Genomic DNA, 19,715 nt, shown 5'->3' with positions numbered 1-19,715 from the left:
ATTTTGGGGGGATAATTAGGCCTCCGTTAACCTCACTATCACAACAAAACACAACGCAAGCGTTGTTTCACGTCGGTTTTCTGTGAGGCCATGGTATCACTCCGGTCGAACCAGCCCATTCGTGCCGAAGCATGGCTCTCCCACACTTAAATGTAATAGTATGTTATATGCGACGGCCTAACAATCTCATTAACCGATGCGATGTATCGTCACCACGTTCAAGAGCTATCATCACACTACACCGAGCTAACGAGAATCTATTTCCTATGACCTATGTGTTCCTAGTACAAACACTATGGCCCATCTTATATTTTCAACTTTATTACAAGGCGTATAAAGTTGAAAGTATTTTAAAGTTTATACATAGTAGCTTTTATTTTATATAGAGAAAATAATTATGATGAGAGTACCAGTGACGCAAGCACGATAGAATGAATCCATTTGCATGGCATCTAAATAATTAAAAATATGTTTTCTTTCTGCATAGTTTATGATATGCATGCATGTGGTAGTCTCTTGAATAAATCATTAGACATGTAGACGCGAGGATATTTACTCCCACCTTCTCTATTTATAGTCGTAGTTTGTAATACTATTCTATCCTCCAGTTTTACTTGTTTTTTTCCTTATTAAGAGAAGTTAACAAGACTGTTGTGCTTAAAATCGTAATGATATTTTCTACGTCAATAACATATATTGAAAGTTTACAGTAGATATTTAAATTTATATAGACTATACCCTTTATGATTTAACTGTGCAATTTTAATTGTATAGTTGAACTGAACAGTTAAATCGTAGCTCCTCCTAGCGGGATTACCGGGGCTCCGGCTCGAAAATAAGGTTTATGAACGGAGTGGTTTTTAGTTAGTAAGAGTGACAGTCCCTCTCGCCTCGCCCAGGAGAAATCATTGAAGAATATACCCCTTCAAAAAAAATCCAAGTACCACATGCCCTTTATATTACTTTTTTTTTTTTTGAGGGGGGAAAATCATCCAATGACTTTTCTCGCCTTGGGCGAGACGAGAGGGAGTGTCAGACTCTTACTGACTAAAAACCACCCCGTTCCTTCTCCTGCTTTTCGAGCCGGAGCCCCGGTAAACCCGCTAGGTAGTCCGCAGCTCCGGATCAGGCATCAGCCCTGCTGGGCCCCATCTGTGGTGGTCTGATGGCTCTTTGAGGCGCGCGCGGAACGCGACGCGCCGCACGCACGGGTCTGGTTCTGTTCGGGCGGTGAGCTACCCTTGCTCGCCGTCCGCAGGCCCGCACTTACGGTGGCCGGAGATCGTCCCGCGACCCCCGACGCCCGGAGTGTCTCTCGCGACGGCTGGGGCGTGAGGAGGTTTGTTCTCAGCATGACTGCTTCGCAGAAGGAGGAGACGGCATTCCAGTCCCTCTCGCTCCGCACCATGGCCTGAACCAGTGCCGGGCGCGAGAGGTCGCCGTCGCCGACCACATCCCTTTTTTTTTTTTTTTTTGAGCGGGGAAAATCATCCAATGACTTCTCCCGCCTTGGGCAAGGCGAAAGGGAGTGTCAGACTCTTACTGACTAAAAACCACCCCGTTCCTTCTCCTGCTTTTCGACCCGAAGCCCCGGTAAACCCGCTAGGTAGTCCGCAGCTCCGGATCAGGCATCAGCCCTACTGGGCCCCATCTGTGGTGGTCTGATGGCTCTTTGAGGCGCGCGCGGAACGCGACGCGCCGCACGCACGGGTCTGGATCTGGTCGGGCGGCGAGCTACCCTTGCTCGCCGTCCGCAGGCCCGCACTTACGGTGGCCGGAGATCGTCTCGCGATCCCCTACGCCCGGAGTGTCTCTCGCGACGGCTGGGGCGTGAGGAGGTTTGTTCTCTCACGCGCCCCGCCTCCTCCTTAGCTAGCATAACTGCTTCGCAGAAGGAGGAGACGGCATCCCAGTCCCTCTCGCTCCGCACCATGGCCTGAACCAGTGCCGGGCGCGAGAGGTCGCCGTCGCCGACCACATCCCTGAGGACTTGGCGGTGCTCTGCCCACGCAGGGCACACCACCACCGTATGTTCAACCGTGTCCTCCGGGCGGTCCTCACAGTGATGACACCCGGGCGTTTCCTCCCGCCCAATAAGGAACAGGAACCTACCGAAACTCCCATGTCCGAGTGTCAGACTCTTACTGACTAAAAACCACCCCGTTCCTTCTCCTGCTTTTCGAGCCGGAGCCCCGGTAAACCCGCTAGGTAGTCCGCAGCTCCGGATCAGGCATCAGCCCTACTGGGCCCCATCTGTGGTGGTCTGATGGCTCTTAGAGGCGCGCGCGGAACGCTACGCGCCGTACGCACGGGTCTGGTTCTGTTTGTGCGGTGAGCTACCCTTACTCGCCGCCCGCAGGCCCGCACTTACGGTGGCCGGAGATCGTCCCGCGACCCCCGACGCCCGGAGTGTCTCTCGCGACGGCTGGGGCGTGAGGAGGTTTGTTCTCTCACGCGCCCCGCCTCCTCCTTAGCTAGCATGACTGCTTCGCAGAAGAAGGAGATGGCATCCCAGTCCCTCTCGCTCCGCACCATGGCCTGCACCAGTGCCGGGCGCGAGAGGTCGCCGTCGCCGACCACATCCCTGAGGACTTGGCGGTGCTCAGCCCACGCAGGGCACACCGCCACCGTATGTTCTACCGTGTCCTCCGGGCGGTCCTCGCAGTGATGACACCCGGGCGTTTCCTCCCGCCCAATAATGAACAGGAACCTACCGAAACTCCCATGTCCGGTAAGCACCTGCGTCAGGTGGTAGGTGAGGACGCCGTGGCGCCTCTCTAGCCACTCCTCAAAGAGGGGACTTACCGCTGCGATGACAGCGAGCCCAACCCCTTTATATTACTTAAAACTGTATAATACGACTGTGTAGACACACTTTACGAATTAACATCTTACGTAAAATAGTAGCGTGCAATGTAGTATGTCTCACGATAGTTATTATAAAAATCTAGTTAATATAAAGACCTACACAACTCATACTTGGCACCTACATTTTTTAAGTATAAAACGTGGAAGCTATCTGCAATCTCGGCTCATTTCGCCGCAATACTTCACGGGGATTAGCAGTATATCTCCGTCCGACACGCACGCCACTTACATTATTTAATACACGCCCTGACTTTACTCGCACGTTAAAAGTATGTGTATAAGGAAAATTGCAATCGTAATTATGTAAGGAAGGGACGTGAGATTGCTTAAGTTAATTTTAAAATGATCTGTTTATGGAGATTGCAATTTTATGCCAAAATAAATTGTAATGTGAAACAGCAGTCATGGGCTGTTTTAAGTTGTTTTTGATTAATCAATGATCTTTAACAAATAAAATTATACTGTAGGTAATGTTGTTCAACGTCTTTTTAAAGAAAATATTTTAACAAGTTTTTTTAAACGGTTCTCCACACAATGATTTTCTTCTACATATGTCGTCGGGTGCGTTTACAAACATATTATGACGCTTAGACCAGACACATGACACTTAGACCAGAAACAACAATTTGTGAATCACACAAAGGGTTGCTCCGTGCGGACCCGGTACACGATATACGGCAGCTGATTGCTGACTGTGCAGTCAATGCAGCAACTGTGCAGTAATTATTGCTATCCAGATACATATTACTATTTCAGCCAGATTATGTAATAACTGGACTAAATATGAAAATATAAAATTGCACACAAATGTAACCAGTCTTTTCTGCAGGTAATTAGTTCGTAGAATTTCACTCCCCTGGTCGCCATAAAGAGAATAATAGCTTTGTTACTGGTCACACGATATTATGCAGTTTGCAGTTAACACACGAGGCAGTGGGGTTAATGTGAAACATTACCTAGTTTCATCATAATTAGTTTCATTTCAGGGAAATTTGTGACAAAACATTACTAAATGTGTTGCTAAATTGTCTTATGTAGACTTTAGAAACAAATTAAAATATATGGGGCTCTTACCCGTGTAAACTAATCGAGAACGCTCGAGAAGTTTCTAGCCTTACCGGGGCTCATAGTCAGCACTTGTATAGTTCATATATAGTTTCGTATATTCGTTCGTATTCCTTGTATCTTGTATACTTGTATAGGGCAGATCGATTTGTCCATGGCAACTGTAGCAATACTAATTTGCATCTTTACGAAATAACCTCTATAAGTATGTCATTTACTTATCAAATATTGTCAACGTCGATTATTTTACCATTTACTTTATACAAAATAATCCTAAATGTAATCAGATGAAAATCTAATCTCGACCGGTTCTTTTGAGCTGAAAGTTCCACGATCGAGCAAAGTACCTACCATTTGATTTTCAATTTCGATATTCTCGGTAAGCACAAAGTTTGGAATGTATGGCAATAGAGGTAAAATCTGATATCAAATACCTTAGAAATTTCTTGCAATGTAAGTAGAGATAGGTTATTTTCATGCTACGTTAGTGATTGATTACAATAGGAGAATACTGGATGCCATTCGCTTGGGTCACTGTCATCATCCAAAGGTTGGAATGTTAGAGAAAGTCTCCAGCATTACATAGTACGAGCAACTTTATGCTCATAAAGTCAACAGAAATATTCTAAAAATGGACACATAGCACTGACAAACAACAAGTAGATGACTAATTTTTATACTAATGTCCCTCATGTAGATTATTTTAAATATTACACACGTATTTTTCATTTTCTTACGGAAACCAATACTTTTGAAGATAGGTACGTTTTATGCGTAGAAATGGCGTATTTACTTCCACTTTGATTCGTTTTATCTAAGTTTTTTTTTGTTATACGACAAAATAAAAAATACATGTCTAATATTTTTTCATTGCCTAACTGACGGACTAAATAGTTTTTTAATTGTCATACTCCGTCATCATCCCTATTCTATTGTCATGTTTCAAAAGTCTTTGTAGTTATATGAATTAATCATTGCAATAAATCATTCAATATAGATTCTACACAGAAAACAGAAAAGCGGAATAAAGGAAGTTAAAAATCAAACCAATACCTAACTATCCTTTGACAAGGCAATCCCGTTTTCCCGCAAACGCTTTACAAGAGTTATATATCGGTGCCCGTATGAAATATGCGTCCCGTATCGTGTGTCAGCTCGTATGGCGAGCCGTGACCTTTCCTAAGCTTATTATGTTTTTATTACGAACATTCACCCCCCATTTCAGTGGAAGAAATTGTTGCAAGAAAGAATCCTGCCTTTTCCCTTCAAATATAAAATGTTTCATTATATTTTCCTCTGCGAATATCTCTCTGCTTGAATAGAATGTTTATCAGTAGCCTCGGATGTATGTTTAGTGATTTTTCTTGTGTTGTATATTGTAAGTCCGTATTAAGCGGTTGTCAAGGTTTCTTATAAAACGTAAATTATTGTAGCTAGGTATTACTTTCGGTTTTATGAAATTCCGTAAGAAAAGTTTGCTTTACGCTCGGATTAATAAATAGTGTTGATTTCAAAGAAATTTTGTCATAAAATCTTTCTTTTTTACTATAAAAATGTTTTGAGATATTACTCAAACAATTTTCTATCAGTAAATAGAGATAAGATTGGCGAAAATGCAATTTCTACACAACAATGGCAAACTAATGACAAAAATCAAGAGCCACACTAACAAATACATCAAAAATCCACAAGCCAGAAACTCTTCTTTGAAAAAAATCTTCAAAACGGATTCTGGTGTAAATTTTATCATTCGGAGCCGGATTCCGACCACTATTAGACAAAAACCTCCCATTCAAAGGGAGACACCTGCGATTCTTCACCGGATTTTCGTGTTTGACCTCATCAAGAGTCCCTTAATACTTTGAAATAAATATCTTACATTTAATAGGACCCTTTTAATTTCCGCTTTTAGAACTCCAATGGCGGTACCTTTTTTTGCTTTTTTCCGTTCGTCCTAATTGAATCGTTGCTATGTGCTAAGTACTTGGACTTATATTAATCGTCTTGGTACGAGATCTCTTTTATTTTAAATGTTAATTTCTGCCATTTAAAAATGTTGTTGTTCATTTCTTTTTCCTTTTTTTCTTACTGCCTACGCATAACACGATGATAGATGAATGAAAAAGTGTCGAAAAAAACTGACAAAACCGGCATCCAAACCTCACCCTTGTTTGTTTTTCAAAACTTTTTTAACCGATTTCAATAAAGAAGGAAGTCCTCTCTTCAACCTGTATGTATTTAACTAAGTATGTATGTTTGTGCGCGATCATCTCAAGATTGGCCAAACCGATTTTGATGCGGTTTTCAGAATAAGTGTTTGTAACACTTAGGACCAGTTTTAGTGTATGAACCTAACCGACTTCAAAAGAGGTGGTTGAAGTCGGGTTTTTTAAACGTTATATCTTGTTATAAGTAGATATTTTAAATTAAATTGTTGTAGATTTTTGGCAAGTTTCCTTACATCATAGATGATACCATAACCGACACTTCAACATACGCCTTCAGGAAACTACATAACGAAAATGTATCACATAACATAAGCTGATTATCTTAAATATAACTGTTGAAATGAGAACCCTGTCCCATTATATTAAGGATAATAATTGTATGTATGTAGATTCATATCAGGCTCTGTGTTTCGGTAATGTTTCTAGAGGGTTACAACATTGTTATTGTTAAATTTAATTAGACTATCACATGACTTTTCAGGGCATAATTGCTAACATTAACAAATAAATGGGAATGTCTTGGGAATCGGGATATTAGGTACTTAGGTCTTGTACGAGACACGAGTAAAATTAGGTACATTAGGCTCCTAAATGGTTTTAATTTGTTTCTAGATTCAGCCAGCGGTTTCGACCGCGTTATCGAGGGATAAAACATTTTATCATCCAAGTCAGCTCATACCCTGTCTGTATACCAAAATTCATAAAAAAATCGTTCATGAGTTTCGGTGTGAATGACGGACAAACATCCAAACTTTTTACTCATATATAATAATATTGTGTGTGTAACTGTGTGATATTTGAGGTTATGTGTCATCATTGTAGGATTTGTTGTTTAAAGCAAGTGGTAAATACAATTATTTGAGTGTTTTTATTAACACAATGCCATTTTAATTTTGAAAGCCTTCGTAGCTTCAATACAGCTGACTCCAACATAGCAAGAACATAGGTACTTCAATATAACATAACCATACCACAAATATCTCTTACTCTGTCTAACACAAATAGTGTGTCAGTAGAGCGAGTAAGACAGGAATATTGTCATCCGAAGTACGTTCAAAGTTTATTAATATCGTGCGACTCTGCTTACCATCCGAACAATTTGCGCAGTTAGTACTCCTAGAAGTCTAGACATTGATTAAATGTTGGCACTAAATAGTTGTTGAGAAAAATCTTGGGTACTGAATTACTTGTTCAGTTTGAAACTGACTCCTGGGCTACTGACATCCTGATATTTATATTCGATAAATTACTGCTTGTTATTTCGGCTAAGATACGAGTCATCTGCTTTTCGTGTCATATTTCATCACTTTTTTTTTGAGGGGGAAAATCATCCAATTTCTTCTCTCGCCTTGGGCGAGGCGAGAGGGAGTGTCAGACTCTTACTGACTAACAACCAGCCCGTCCCTACTCCTGCCTAATCGGAGCCCTGGTAAACCCGCTAGATAGTCCGCAGCTCCGGATAGTCCGCAGCATATTTCATCACTTTGGGTGTCATAATATTATGAGAACATGTTCTTGCTAATCATGTCAATATGTTGATAATAAAATCATCTCCAATAAATTGTTATAAGTTATTTAAGCATGATAATGTATTTAACAGACACGCAATTATCATTTTTTTTTGTAACGCGATGGAAATCTTCATGGACTTCCCACGTCGTGGGGACGAAGGGGAGGTCGTGCCGGACTCTTACCGGCTAAAACCACCGCGGTGTTCCTCCTCTGACCGTGACCCGAGTTGCTCTAGCGGATTCACCGCACCCGGCAGACCTTGATCTATTTGTGACAGCTTTCGCCATGTAGCAGCACTGGAAGGCTGCATCCCTTCCTCGTGGCGCGCGTGGAACACTATGCTAACGCCTATCCCGGCCGTGCAGCCGTTGTCTAACTTGCCCAGTAACGCACGCAAATATCCTTAAATAACCTTTTTTTAACGTTGCCCCACACTAGGAACTTCTGTGTCGTGGGTGCGTTTACAAACATACAAGTTCACATACACATGACACCCAGACCCGAAACAACATTTTGTGGATCACACAAAGAGTTACTCCGCGCGGGAATCGAACCCGCTACACGTTGCACGCCAGCCAGTTGCCCAGCCACTGTGCCAACCGTATATTTATATATTTATTGTATATTTATATATATTTCGTCGTAGTCGTAGCTTCATATATATTTATCCACTAGTATGTATGTAGTAAATCTGTACAAAAATAAAGATTTTATTAATTCTTTACTTCCAATACCAATTTATAAAGGATATTTTTGATATCAATTTATAAAGGAGTTCCGATATTTTTATCCTCCTAAATAAAGTGAGGTTGGTCGACAAAATTGTTTCGGAGTCTTCGGAAATATTGTTAAGCGTCAATCAAGTTATATCACTTCTTCGATATTTGTTCGCAATAAACGGGAAAGGTCAACTAAAACAATAGCACTCCTTGATGTCACACGTTATATATCTTTGAAAGGGCAGAGGTATTTCAATCACTTATCATGACTTTGGCGTGAAAGACATCGATGTTTTCTGGAGAAAAGTTATTAAGTTATTTCTTATCTCTTCCTTTGTGTATAGAATGAATTTGGAATTGACTGCCTTCATCTGTGTATCCAAATAGAATATCTTCGTAATTTTAAGCCTGTAGGTGAGCTCATTCCATTGTAAAATTTATTGTTATACTAGACTAATAAGTCCGAATACCTCCTTTAAAATGTTTTAAGTCAAATCATCAGGCATAATAAACTAACTGCCGTACTCATAGACATATAACGATCATTTAAACTATTCCTTAGTAACGATTTTGTTCCGAAACAATTACTAAGGACTGGGTTAAGTAATAATTAAATGTCTCTGAGAAGCGTGGTGAGCCATTATTGAGAAATGATAGCAAACTGATCCATGTTCGAAATCAGATTATATCTGCAGTTGATAGGTTAAAGTGGACGGTGTAACGTGTACAGGCAAGCCGGATAAGAGCAAATAGCGACCGGTAGTGGCCTCATCCGGTTGCCTGAAGCATACCGGATAATATGGCCGTACTCGCTCACCCGGACCGTGTAAATAGACACTCAGCCGCCGCATACGAACCGTATAATGTCAACATTTATGTAATTGAGCCGGCTGTATTGCCGGAAGGGGTAAGCAGTAGGCAGACGATTTACTTTGTAAGTACGTCAGCTAATCCGTGATGGAAATTAACAACCGTTTAACTGTAATGTCTAATGTATATACATTTATATATGTACACATATATCTACCCTTGTCTAAAGGATTTGTATGTTTAGTGTATCTTATCTATACATGATTCGTCTGTTATGTTTGTTCTATATACATATAGGTATATATCGCTATGATACGATTATATATAACGAATACCTACTAATATTTAGAGGACGAGCATTGTAACCAAAGTCTAGTGTCATAAAATATTCTAAAATCTAGTTTGTTTTGAAGTGGTTTTTGGACACACAAAGAACGTAGCTTTGACCTCTTAAAATAATTATATTTGCGTATAATTAAATTTCATTAAAATGTAAACTCATTAATTAAGTGTACAATGAATGAGCAATAAGCCTGAGGGCCTGAGGGCCTGAGGCAGGTCCCTCCGTTCACATGTCAACAGGTGCTGAGGACCAAAGACTTGTACCCAATTAAAACAAATATGAAAGTCAGATTCTCGAATTAATTTTATTACGGATATAATGTTCTTTTTTACCTTGTTAGTCGAGATATTATAACAGCGACTGCAAACATCGGTTCTCGGGTCGGGCAAAAGGTTATTGGTATACTTACTATTTTTTCGGTAATTGCTCGAAGTCTGGAATGGTGTTCGGTATACGGCAATAAGTTCAACCGCTTTTACATAACAAGTTAAAAATAAATTTAAAAAGACTGAAACGGAATCTTACTCAATTAACTAAAAACCACGGTTTACTCACGTATATTATTAGAAAAAAGCTCTAAGTACTAGTTTTAAGTCACAGAGGGACTCTTCATCATGAGCTGCGTGTGCAGACACGGTACGTCACTCGAAGTAGACGGGACACTACGACTCGAAACTAGTAAAGCTTTTCTCCATTAATATTCGTGAGTACACCGTGATTTTTAGTTTATTTCGTATGTCTCACGATAGTTATTATAAAAATAATTTTATTTTGTGCATTTTAAGGCATATTTAAAGTTTAATGCAGACCCCAAGGTCACCTGCAAGGTGTCTTGCCAAAACACCTTTATTTTATTGAGGTTTCTTCAGTGAATCGCATCATAAAACATTTTTAGCGACATATGTACATTGTACAATATACATATGTCGTATTTATGATTCAGTAAATAAATTCTATTGACAATAAAACTGTCTTTTATCTAGTTTTATTTCTTATGCCCGACAATATTTTACGAAGCCTTTCTGAGATTACAATTGAAATAAAATTCAAGTTGTTAGAGTAACAAAATGTACTTCGATATTTTATTGCTGTGTCTGATTCTGAGAACGTGTTATCTAATGAAAAACAGCTAAAGAGATAACAATCTACTTAGTCTACATTGCTGTTGTTCACATATACATATCTTATTAAAATCCTGATTCTTGGAAAGGTCTGTTAATCTTTTGTAATGTTAAGAATCCTAAAGACTGACATGAAATGAAATGAATTTATTTTCTATACAAAAGAGCACTTTTACACGTCAAAAATTATGATATAAAAAAAATCTAGATGAGGTCGGCAAACGCTGTGCGGTATAAAGGTCCCTAAAAATTAAAAAGAAAAACAAAATAAAGGAATCCTATCTTTGAAACATGTTATGTAATATATAGTTATATTCCTGTTACTTTAGTTAATATATTTGCAAGCACCTTAAAAAACTTAAAGAAATATACAAATATGGATAACAAATACTTCTTGTTACAACAACTCCATCGTAACTAATACACATAAAAAAGAATACATTCGAACTCCGACAAAAGTAGCATTCCATTTTTAAACGCAAGTTAAAGATACCGTCACCTTATCCCACGATTTCCTTTTTATTTTTTAAATAGGTCAAGATATTCGTAACAACGTGTGGCATATATTCAGCCTACCGCGGGGACTTCTTCCGATATATTACAAACTAATGAAATCAATCTACGGCCGACGATACCGCCGTGATTGCTTTTTATACGTATTTTCCCGCGTCGAGTTGCGTACAGAAAATTCTCCTGGTATTTCGTCGCCGTTCTGGAGTGTAATATGTGATATATGGTTATTGCGTTACACTGGATTTTTCGTTCATGTGTGCGAGATGAACGGTTTTATCAACCATTTTTTTTTGTTATTGAAGTTGTTCAAATAAATTTGTACAAGAAACAAATGATTTTTTTTCTTAAGAGCTTTCCTTAGTTACATTTTCCTCGTTGTTTTAATGTAGCAAAAATAATGGGCTATTATTGGGCTTGTGGTAAATACCTACTCTCTATCGATCATCTTAATAGTCTGGGACTTATGAAAATTACGATGATTTACATTTTCCCCGACCACGGCTTGTGTTGACCTTGTCGAGCTTCGAGAGATTTCTAATAAAAATTAAATCTTTTTATTGTTGATCACGTTCTTATCGGATTAAATGTTTTTTGTAAACCATTCAAGTTAAGCTCGGTAAAGGTTTTAATTTCTTTTTTGATGTTTAATTGAACACTTTTCTATTCCCGGATCAATTTTAAAGAAATTAGCTATCATGATCAATAGGCGCTTAACATTTATATTCTAAAAGTTAATATTGAAATAAAACACTGCCTAGTTGGTTGAGTGGTCGTAAGTGCGACTGCCGGGCAAGGGGTCTCGGGTTCGATTCCCGGGTAGGGCAAAGTATTACTGAGTTTATTTCGGTTTTTAGAAAATTTCTCAGTGGTAGCACGGAGTCTGGAATTGTGCCCAGTATAATAAATATGGCAATAGGCTCTCCCCTTATTACATGGACCTATAAAAAAAAGAATGAAATGGGTAAGAAAATATATGAAAATTGGGTGTTGCCGTAATGTGCACCTCTGCCTACCCCTTCGGGGATAAAAGGCGTGACCTTGCTATAGAAATAAAAGAACTTTATTCTAATCAAGTAGCTCACTTTAAATATTTACATAGTTTTAATACCTCAATTTGTTCGTAAGATAAGCTGAGCTAATAATTCTCATTCAAGGATAAGCTTAAGTAAAACATTAGAGCGGTCTAGTGTCGACTCGGTCCGAATTAAGTCGAGGGAGATTACGAAGACCAGCATTATCTGGTCTGGCCTTGAGCGTGCGAACAGTTACGAGGGGAGATTAGGGATGGACCAGTTATGTGTGAGCTGTCCTTGAAATGTTAGCAAACAATGAACGTCTGGCTCTTGTAGTACTCAGGACATAGATGATGAGATCCCCTATCTGATAAAATGCTTAATTACTCTGTTGGTTTAGTGACTTGAAGTAGATCCTAGAATCCGATACAAAACCTCGCTATTGTCATGGTTCTTGCAGTATCTTGCCAATTATTATTAGCTTGAAGCTCTTGCAAATCCGTCTCCAATGACTCATTTTATCTTTTTTGATAAAATCAGAATAAAACAGGGAAATTTTGTTAATATTTTTCAGATTTTCAGATTTAAAACAAAAGTCTAAGTAAGAACTTTATTTCACAAAAAGTGCATTTAAGACACCTCTGTTTATCCCTTTAGGGACTTTGAAGTTTTCTAATAAATCTAAAAGTATGATTTACGAGCGGTTTTCGTTCTCCAACGAAAGCAGAATTGAGAAACATCGCCACGATTCTTAGAAACAGAGCAATTACTAAACAAGATTCTCTTGAAAAAGTAAACAAAATCCTTCACAAAAAATGTAAAAACTTCCACAAAGTCAAGGGTAAATGTTTAGAAACTAAAGTTATAATATTACAAAGAAAAAAAAAGATTTGTTTATCTGCAACAAACAGGCTGGGAAACTACTGAACCGATTTGTAAGATTTTTTTCGCCGGCAAAAAGTTTACTTTTCATACAGTACATTTATCTAAGTGTGGGAGAGCCATACTTCGGTACGAATGGGCCGGCTTAACCGGAGTGATACCATGACCCCGAAAAACCGACGTGAAACAACGCTTGCGAGGCCCAATTACCCCCTTCCCAATCTTCCCGATTCCCCAACAACCGTTAAATTTCTAACCCTCAAAAGGCCGGCATCGCACTTCGCCTGTAGTGTTTGGGGTGTCCATGGGCAGCAGCCATTGCTTACCATCAGGTGATCCGTCAAGTAACGTTTACCGGCTTATACCATAACAAAAAACATCGGCGAATATACCTATAAAATCCCTACACAGTCGACTAAAATCTTCAAAATCCCACGCTCGATGAGGCTGTTCACGGAAAAACAAGTTCTATAATAAAAACACAAAGACAACTTCACTCAAATGAACAGTGACATTGATAGATCAGGCGCAAGTAATTCGTGAAGGGCGCTCGTGTTCACACGCTCCTTCTGATTTGATCCCCGGAGATAGTTGCCGGTCTATCGGCATTTATTGGCCACAATTAAGCCCCTAACTGAATTTACTAAGAGGATACTGTAATTACTCTATTTCGAGACGGCAATTGATCTTTTATTATGGACTCAATGAGAACTGCTTAAGGAATATTTTTGTGTGTAGTCTGTCATTATTCGAAAATAATGCATTTGTATTTGGATTAGCAATTAAAATGAGCATCTCTTTAATGACAAAAACATGTAGATTCGCTGGACATAACTTCAAACCCAATCAACGTAATCAATTCAAATGAGACCCTTTCCACGAAAATTGGGTCATAATTCACTGTCTAAAAAAAATGAAAAACACGAATATAACACAATTCAACAACGACATAACCCAGTAACAATAGATCTTTGGAAACGTGCAAATAATTGGAATTTATGCTTGATGTACGTGGAATTATTTCTTTTGTACCTCGTACATCGTACGACGATGTGCCGAGATTGGCACAAAATCGGTTGTTATACATAGTTCCTTAGGTTTGTCGACTACATACGTTTTAGTTGGAACTCTTTGGAGACACACCAGTACCTCTACCATGAGTTTACTACAATAGTTTTACACAGAGGACAACGCCTCTACCTCACCTATGGAACTAAAATTTGAGATACCAAAAATTTACGTCGTCGCGTCGCTAGCGACTATCGACAAATACTATTGCTTCAAACTTATAGTAGAGGTTCTGTTGTATAGTCTGTGCTTTGTGTAAAAGGATCCCAGCGGATTATTTATGCCAGGCAGAATAAAAAGATAGTACCTACCTACGTGTCTGTGTGCGTGCTTCTCCAATTTTGTGCTAAACGTGAGATATAAAATGTAAGTGAATATTCTAAAGGACGACAATATTGTATCCCTGTTTACATATTTGTAGCTTTTTATTTATTTTGTTACAATATTATATTGGCTTATTCAACTATGTGTTGTTTGGAAAGAAGTTTCTTGTGTACATCGTGTATTTTGTATTGTTTGTTTGTGTTGAAGTGATGAGGATGTGAATTAATAATCTGTTATAAATATGTAGAAGATTTGTTTGCTTTAATATTTTAATGCATGTAGGATAATAATTTAGTACTTATTACTTTACCATAATTATTTATTTTAGGGACCTCAGACAGATCCTTCGATTATCGAATACCGAGGTTTTCCCAGTAGACTATAATATGGAGTAATTCAAGAAGGGAATAAGTTGGTTTCTTAAACGTCGACAAAGCGCATGTAATGCCCAAAGTGTTGCAAGCGTTTACAGGCCACGGTAACCACTTACCATCAGGTGGGCCGTGTGCTTTCTTGCCACTGTCGTGATATAACATAAAACATCCATATATAACAATATACACACACACACTTATTACAAAACCAATACCACTTCTAACCCATTACATCAAAAAAATATATCAATAACATTGAATGATATCAGTTCTCATAACGATTGGTGCCCTTTGAGTTTTCCGGCTGGTTTCATTACTTATGCGGTTGGAGCGTGACGCCGCACTTATTTCCTTGCGCCCACATTTGCACGTAACGCGGCCCTAGCACGCCATTTAGATAATGTGTGTACTTACTCTTTTGGTGTGAGGAGATGCAATATCATTGGGAAACTTATTTGGTAGGAGATGTCAGAAATACTAGTAAGATGGGTTAGATTCTCGGGTCAGGTAGTACGGTAGATATATTTCAGTGTTACCAAAATCCCTATTAAATTAAAAGATCTTGGTTTACTTCTTTTCGCTGCTTTGAATTAGTTGTACGAAGTCTAGAATTTTGATTGATGTATGACAAAATGATAATAGACTTCGTATAATATAGGAATCGATCATAGACTACTAAACCCGTGCTAAATTAAAAATATGCATTCTTATCTCTGCCTATTCCTTTAGGGATGACATCACATTACGTATTTATTTTAAACCTTGCCCTACACTAGGATTTTTTCCGGTGTCGTAGGTGCGTTTACTAACATAGAAGTTAGGTGCGTTTATTAACAATGAACCAAAACAAGAATTTGTGGATCAAACAAAGAGTTGCTCGGTGCGGAAATCGAACCCGCTACACGATGCGTGGCAACCGGTAGCCCATCCGCCACTGTAGATCTTTAGAAATTCTCTACATATATAACTTTACTGATAACATAACACTTTACATATGTATCCCTATTAACATAAAGAATCCTGTTCGACAAAAACTTAGATACTTTAAAAAGAGGTCCCCTGTAAAGGTTACATTTAGTTTACATATTTATGTCGATCCAGTGAGTCCCTACACTCTGATACTTGTATCGAGTTGACTTCTAATCTCCTTAATACTTGTTCTTTTGTTTTAAGATAGACTTCTATGTAAATCAACGTCTTTTAAACACTAAACTAGGTGCTACGAAATACTTAGCAGACTTGTTTTAACATATTTATTTTTCTAAGAAAAGGTATAAAAGAATAACATTGGCAAAAAACCGAAAGCAGAACAACATTGACAGAAAACCGACGTGAAACAACGCTTGCGTTGTATTTCGTTGTGTGAGTGAGGTTACCGGAGGCCCAATTCCTCCCTTCCCAATTTTCCCAATCCCCGATTCCCCAACAACCCTTAAATTCCCAACCTCCAAAAGGCCGGCAACGCACTTGTAACGCCTCTGGTGTTTCAAGTGTCCATGAGCGGCGGCGATTGCTTACCATCAGGTGATACGTCTGCTCGATTACCGGCGTGTTCTATAAAAAACAAAACCTCAATCGTAGCTGTTAACGTGTACGGACTATTCCATCATTAAATCTCTATAAACTCCCAACTAATATAATAAGATACACAACACACAAGCGAAAACAATTTGATTAAATCCACTACTACCACTACAAGCTTAGAACATTCTCATTAAACAAACTAACAAACTTCATGGAACAACAATAACCTAACTTCATTACAGTGCACTATTTCATCCCCACCCCACCCCACTGAACTAAGGAAAATAAAATAAAACTTAAAACTGCGATAAGGGCACAAACTTCACTCGACTTGCGACGTCGATGGCGGACATTTTGCAAAGAATTTTGAGCGTAATCTCGGCTCGTGTAAGATCGGCAATCTTCGGAGATCGCCCGAGTGATACTCGAACACAGATTTACAGTTCGTAACAGAGGAAATTGGTCTTTATTTAGATCGTGCGACTGATACGATGTGGACGAATATTCGAATAATGTGTTTCATGTGAGCTAGGGTTACTGAAGCAAAACGGTTAGCTACGAAGCTTCGAAATTTCAATCAAATACCTGACTAGGATAGGATTGGACATTCCCTAACTCATTTCGCTTGCATTGTTGCTTAGTAGTGGATGTTCTCGTTTATAAATTGAAATACCTGGTTCAAAATACAGACTAGCAGAGTCCTTTATTAAAGGCAAAAACAGAAATGTTAAATAGAATTTGGCAATCAGTGGTAATTGACTCTAAGTTAAACAAAACTAAGTTATGGGGTCATCTAAAGTACGCATGAATAAAGACACAACACATTTATTTCATTCAACATCAAGGAATAACTAAACAGCAGTAAGATAACACAAAAACAAAAAGAACACCATGATTTACTCATTAAAACACCTCAATCTTTCTTAAAGAGTTAGAATTTAACGTCAAAACTCCACCGACCACAGAACCACGAAACTCACAGACGATCCGACGTTGGAATCGGAGGGTGTAAACCACAGACCTATCTACTCTCTACTCGAACACTCACGAACGTAAAATAAATTTTGATACCTGTCATAACTTCTGCGAAATGCTACTGATATTAGCGCCTTACCGCTCTCCGGTAAATGAGAAACTGGGTACTCTGGGTATGTCCAAAATGGAGGTGTAAAAAGGTTTTTCTTTTGTTTTAGTGTAATTAGAACAATGAGGGTTATATAATATAAGGAAGGATCTTCGCGTTAACTTAAGAGGCTAAATAAACATTATTGTTACTGGTTTTTCGCGAGAGTAACAAAAGTTGTTATAGTATACCCGCTTTTTTAAGTTGGTTTGTGTTACGGATAACTTTGCAGCGTCGAAAATCGACGAATTGTATTGTGAATCTGATTGAAAAAGAGTAACCTATGGAGTTTCTTGCTCGTTCTTCTCCATAGGAATCTACACTTTGGAACGAGCAAATAGCTTCACTAGAGGACTGACCGACAGACAGACGTTATTAATCTTATTATATTTGCTTTGACGTTCAAAAGTGCCTTCCTGGTCTATTTGAAATAAATGATTTTGACTTTGACTTTGAATGAGGCGGTAATATAAGGTACGTCGACAATTTTCGGAAATAAATTTTCTTCGTTTTATTTGAATACGTGTGTATTCTTTTATCTAAATCTAAGCCAAAGTCTAGCCAAAGAATTTTATAATTCAAAAAGACGACTCACTACAGAATGCTTCAAAAGACATATCCTGACATCTGCCGAATGGGATTTACATCAACGTCTCACCACCGACCTCTAGACATATAAAACAGTGGAGTCCAGTCTCCAAAGCCACTCGGAGCAAAGTGTACAAAGATAAATAGTGCTGATTGATTGAACACGAAAAAAATGGTCGCCCAGTCCTAGTAATGTAACAAACGATTTTACACTGTTTTATATGGTTAGCAGAGTCCACAATTGATTGATAGACACGATGTAGGTTAATATACTAAAAACGATTCTTTGTTAGATAGTGCTTAATTCTTCTGTGTAGGACCTAATAACCTAGTTCTAAGGATTCATATTCAATAGGTTAATAGGTTGCTGATAGTGCGTGTTGCGGTTAATGGTTGATACAAATTAGCAATCAATATAACATTAAATCGCATTGTACCTTAGCTTTTCATAAGAAAATGTCTATAAACATTGGAAAAAAATAAGTGAAAAGTGTTTTTGTTTTACTAACCTAGAATTTATAAAGGTTTAACTATTAATGTATTAATTAATGCCTTATACTTATGAGAGGCGGCAATTGTAAAACAATAATAGTAAATATGGATTTGGTAATGTTACTGAAAATATTGTCTAATTTAACTTTCTGACTTAAAATCCGAACCTGAGACCCCTCTTTAGAGAATTTCTCTGACAACCAATGGGTAAAACTGCCGTACTCAGAGACATTTTATGATTGCTTAAACTATTACTAACAACAGTTGCTAAGAACTAGGTTAGGTAATCATTAAATGACTCTGAGTACGGCGGTAAGAAAACCATGATGGATAAAAATCAACATCAAAGGACACACACAATGCCTTAATGACATATACACAATGACATATAGTATCTATGTACATGTACATATAGCTTCAGTGTACAGGCTTTTGTTGTCGTGCCATCCAAAATTAATTACTGCGACGTGATTGGGCAACAAAAGAACAAGAACGATAGTGGGCGAGCGCTAAAATGACGCACGTGCAGCCAGAATGTGCTACACATTAGTGGCCTTTATACTGGGAGTGGTAGAATAGCCTTGGTTGTGTGATTTTGGAAAATTTATGGGGTTTGTGTGATTTTAAAATTGTGGAACGTATTGACTGGTGTTAATACAGGCAAGCGTCCATAGGCCAGCATCGTACACATCGCACGCAACGGATTTCAGTTTGTGTTGTATAGAAATTCATGCATCCTCTGATCCGCATCGTACGGACCGCATTATCGGCAATGCCTACATGCGATGCGTACTGATGACGTCATACGGAATGCGTGCGATGCGTACGATGCGGGTCTGTAGACGCTTACCTTACTGCTTTCTGCAGAGCAGTGTCTCAAGTAAAGTACTTGAGACAGCCCAAAAATAGCTGTTAGCACTTATTATTTCTATAATTCTTAAATTCTTATATCAAATACTTGAAATCTAATCTAATATAAGAAGTTTAATCTCATATATTGCAATAAGAGTATGACCTACTAGCCTGAGAGCACCTTCAACATAAATACCTATCTATATATATTTTGGAACTTATACAAAAAATAACATTATTAGAAGCAGCAAACTAATTAAAAAGAACAATCAAGCTAGACTTACAGTAACGACTAC

The 19,715-nt window shown here is 38.5% G+C and overlaps 2 protein-coding genes across 3 annotated transcripts in view; one reads left to right on the top strand and one right to left on the bottom strand.

Moving 5' to 3' along the window:
- LOC118269546 (glutathione S-transferase 1) overlaps window positions 1-19,715 on the bottom strand; it is a 278,820-nt gene that overhangs the window by 155,066 nt on the left and 104,039 nt on the right. The gene's annotated exons all lie outside the window — the stretch shown is intronic.
- LOC118269532 (uncharacterized) overlaps window positions 1-19,715 on the top strand; it is a 193,447-nt gene that overhangs the window by 100,871 nt on the left and 72,861 nt on the right. The gene's annotated exons all lie outside the window — the stretch shown is intronic.

This window comes from Spodoptera frugiperda, chromosome 30, assembly GCF_023101765.2.
Source record: "Spodoptera frugiperda isolate SF20-4 chromosome 30, AGI-APGP_CSIRO_Sfru_2.0, whole genome shotgun sequence".
NCBI classification, from domain to species: Eukaryota; Metazoa; Arthropoda; class Insecta; order Lepidoptera; family Noctuidae; genus Spodoptera; species Spodoptera frugiperda.
The sequence above is the reverse complement of the archived record's forward strand: the minus strand, read 5'-3'. Positions and strand labels throughout refer to the sequence as shown.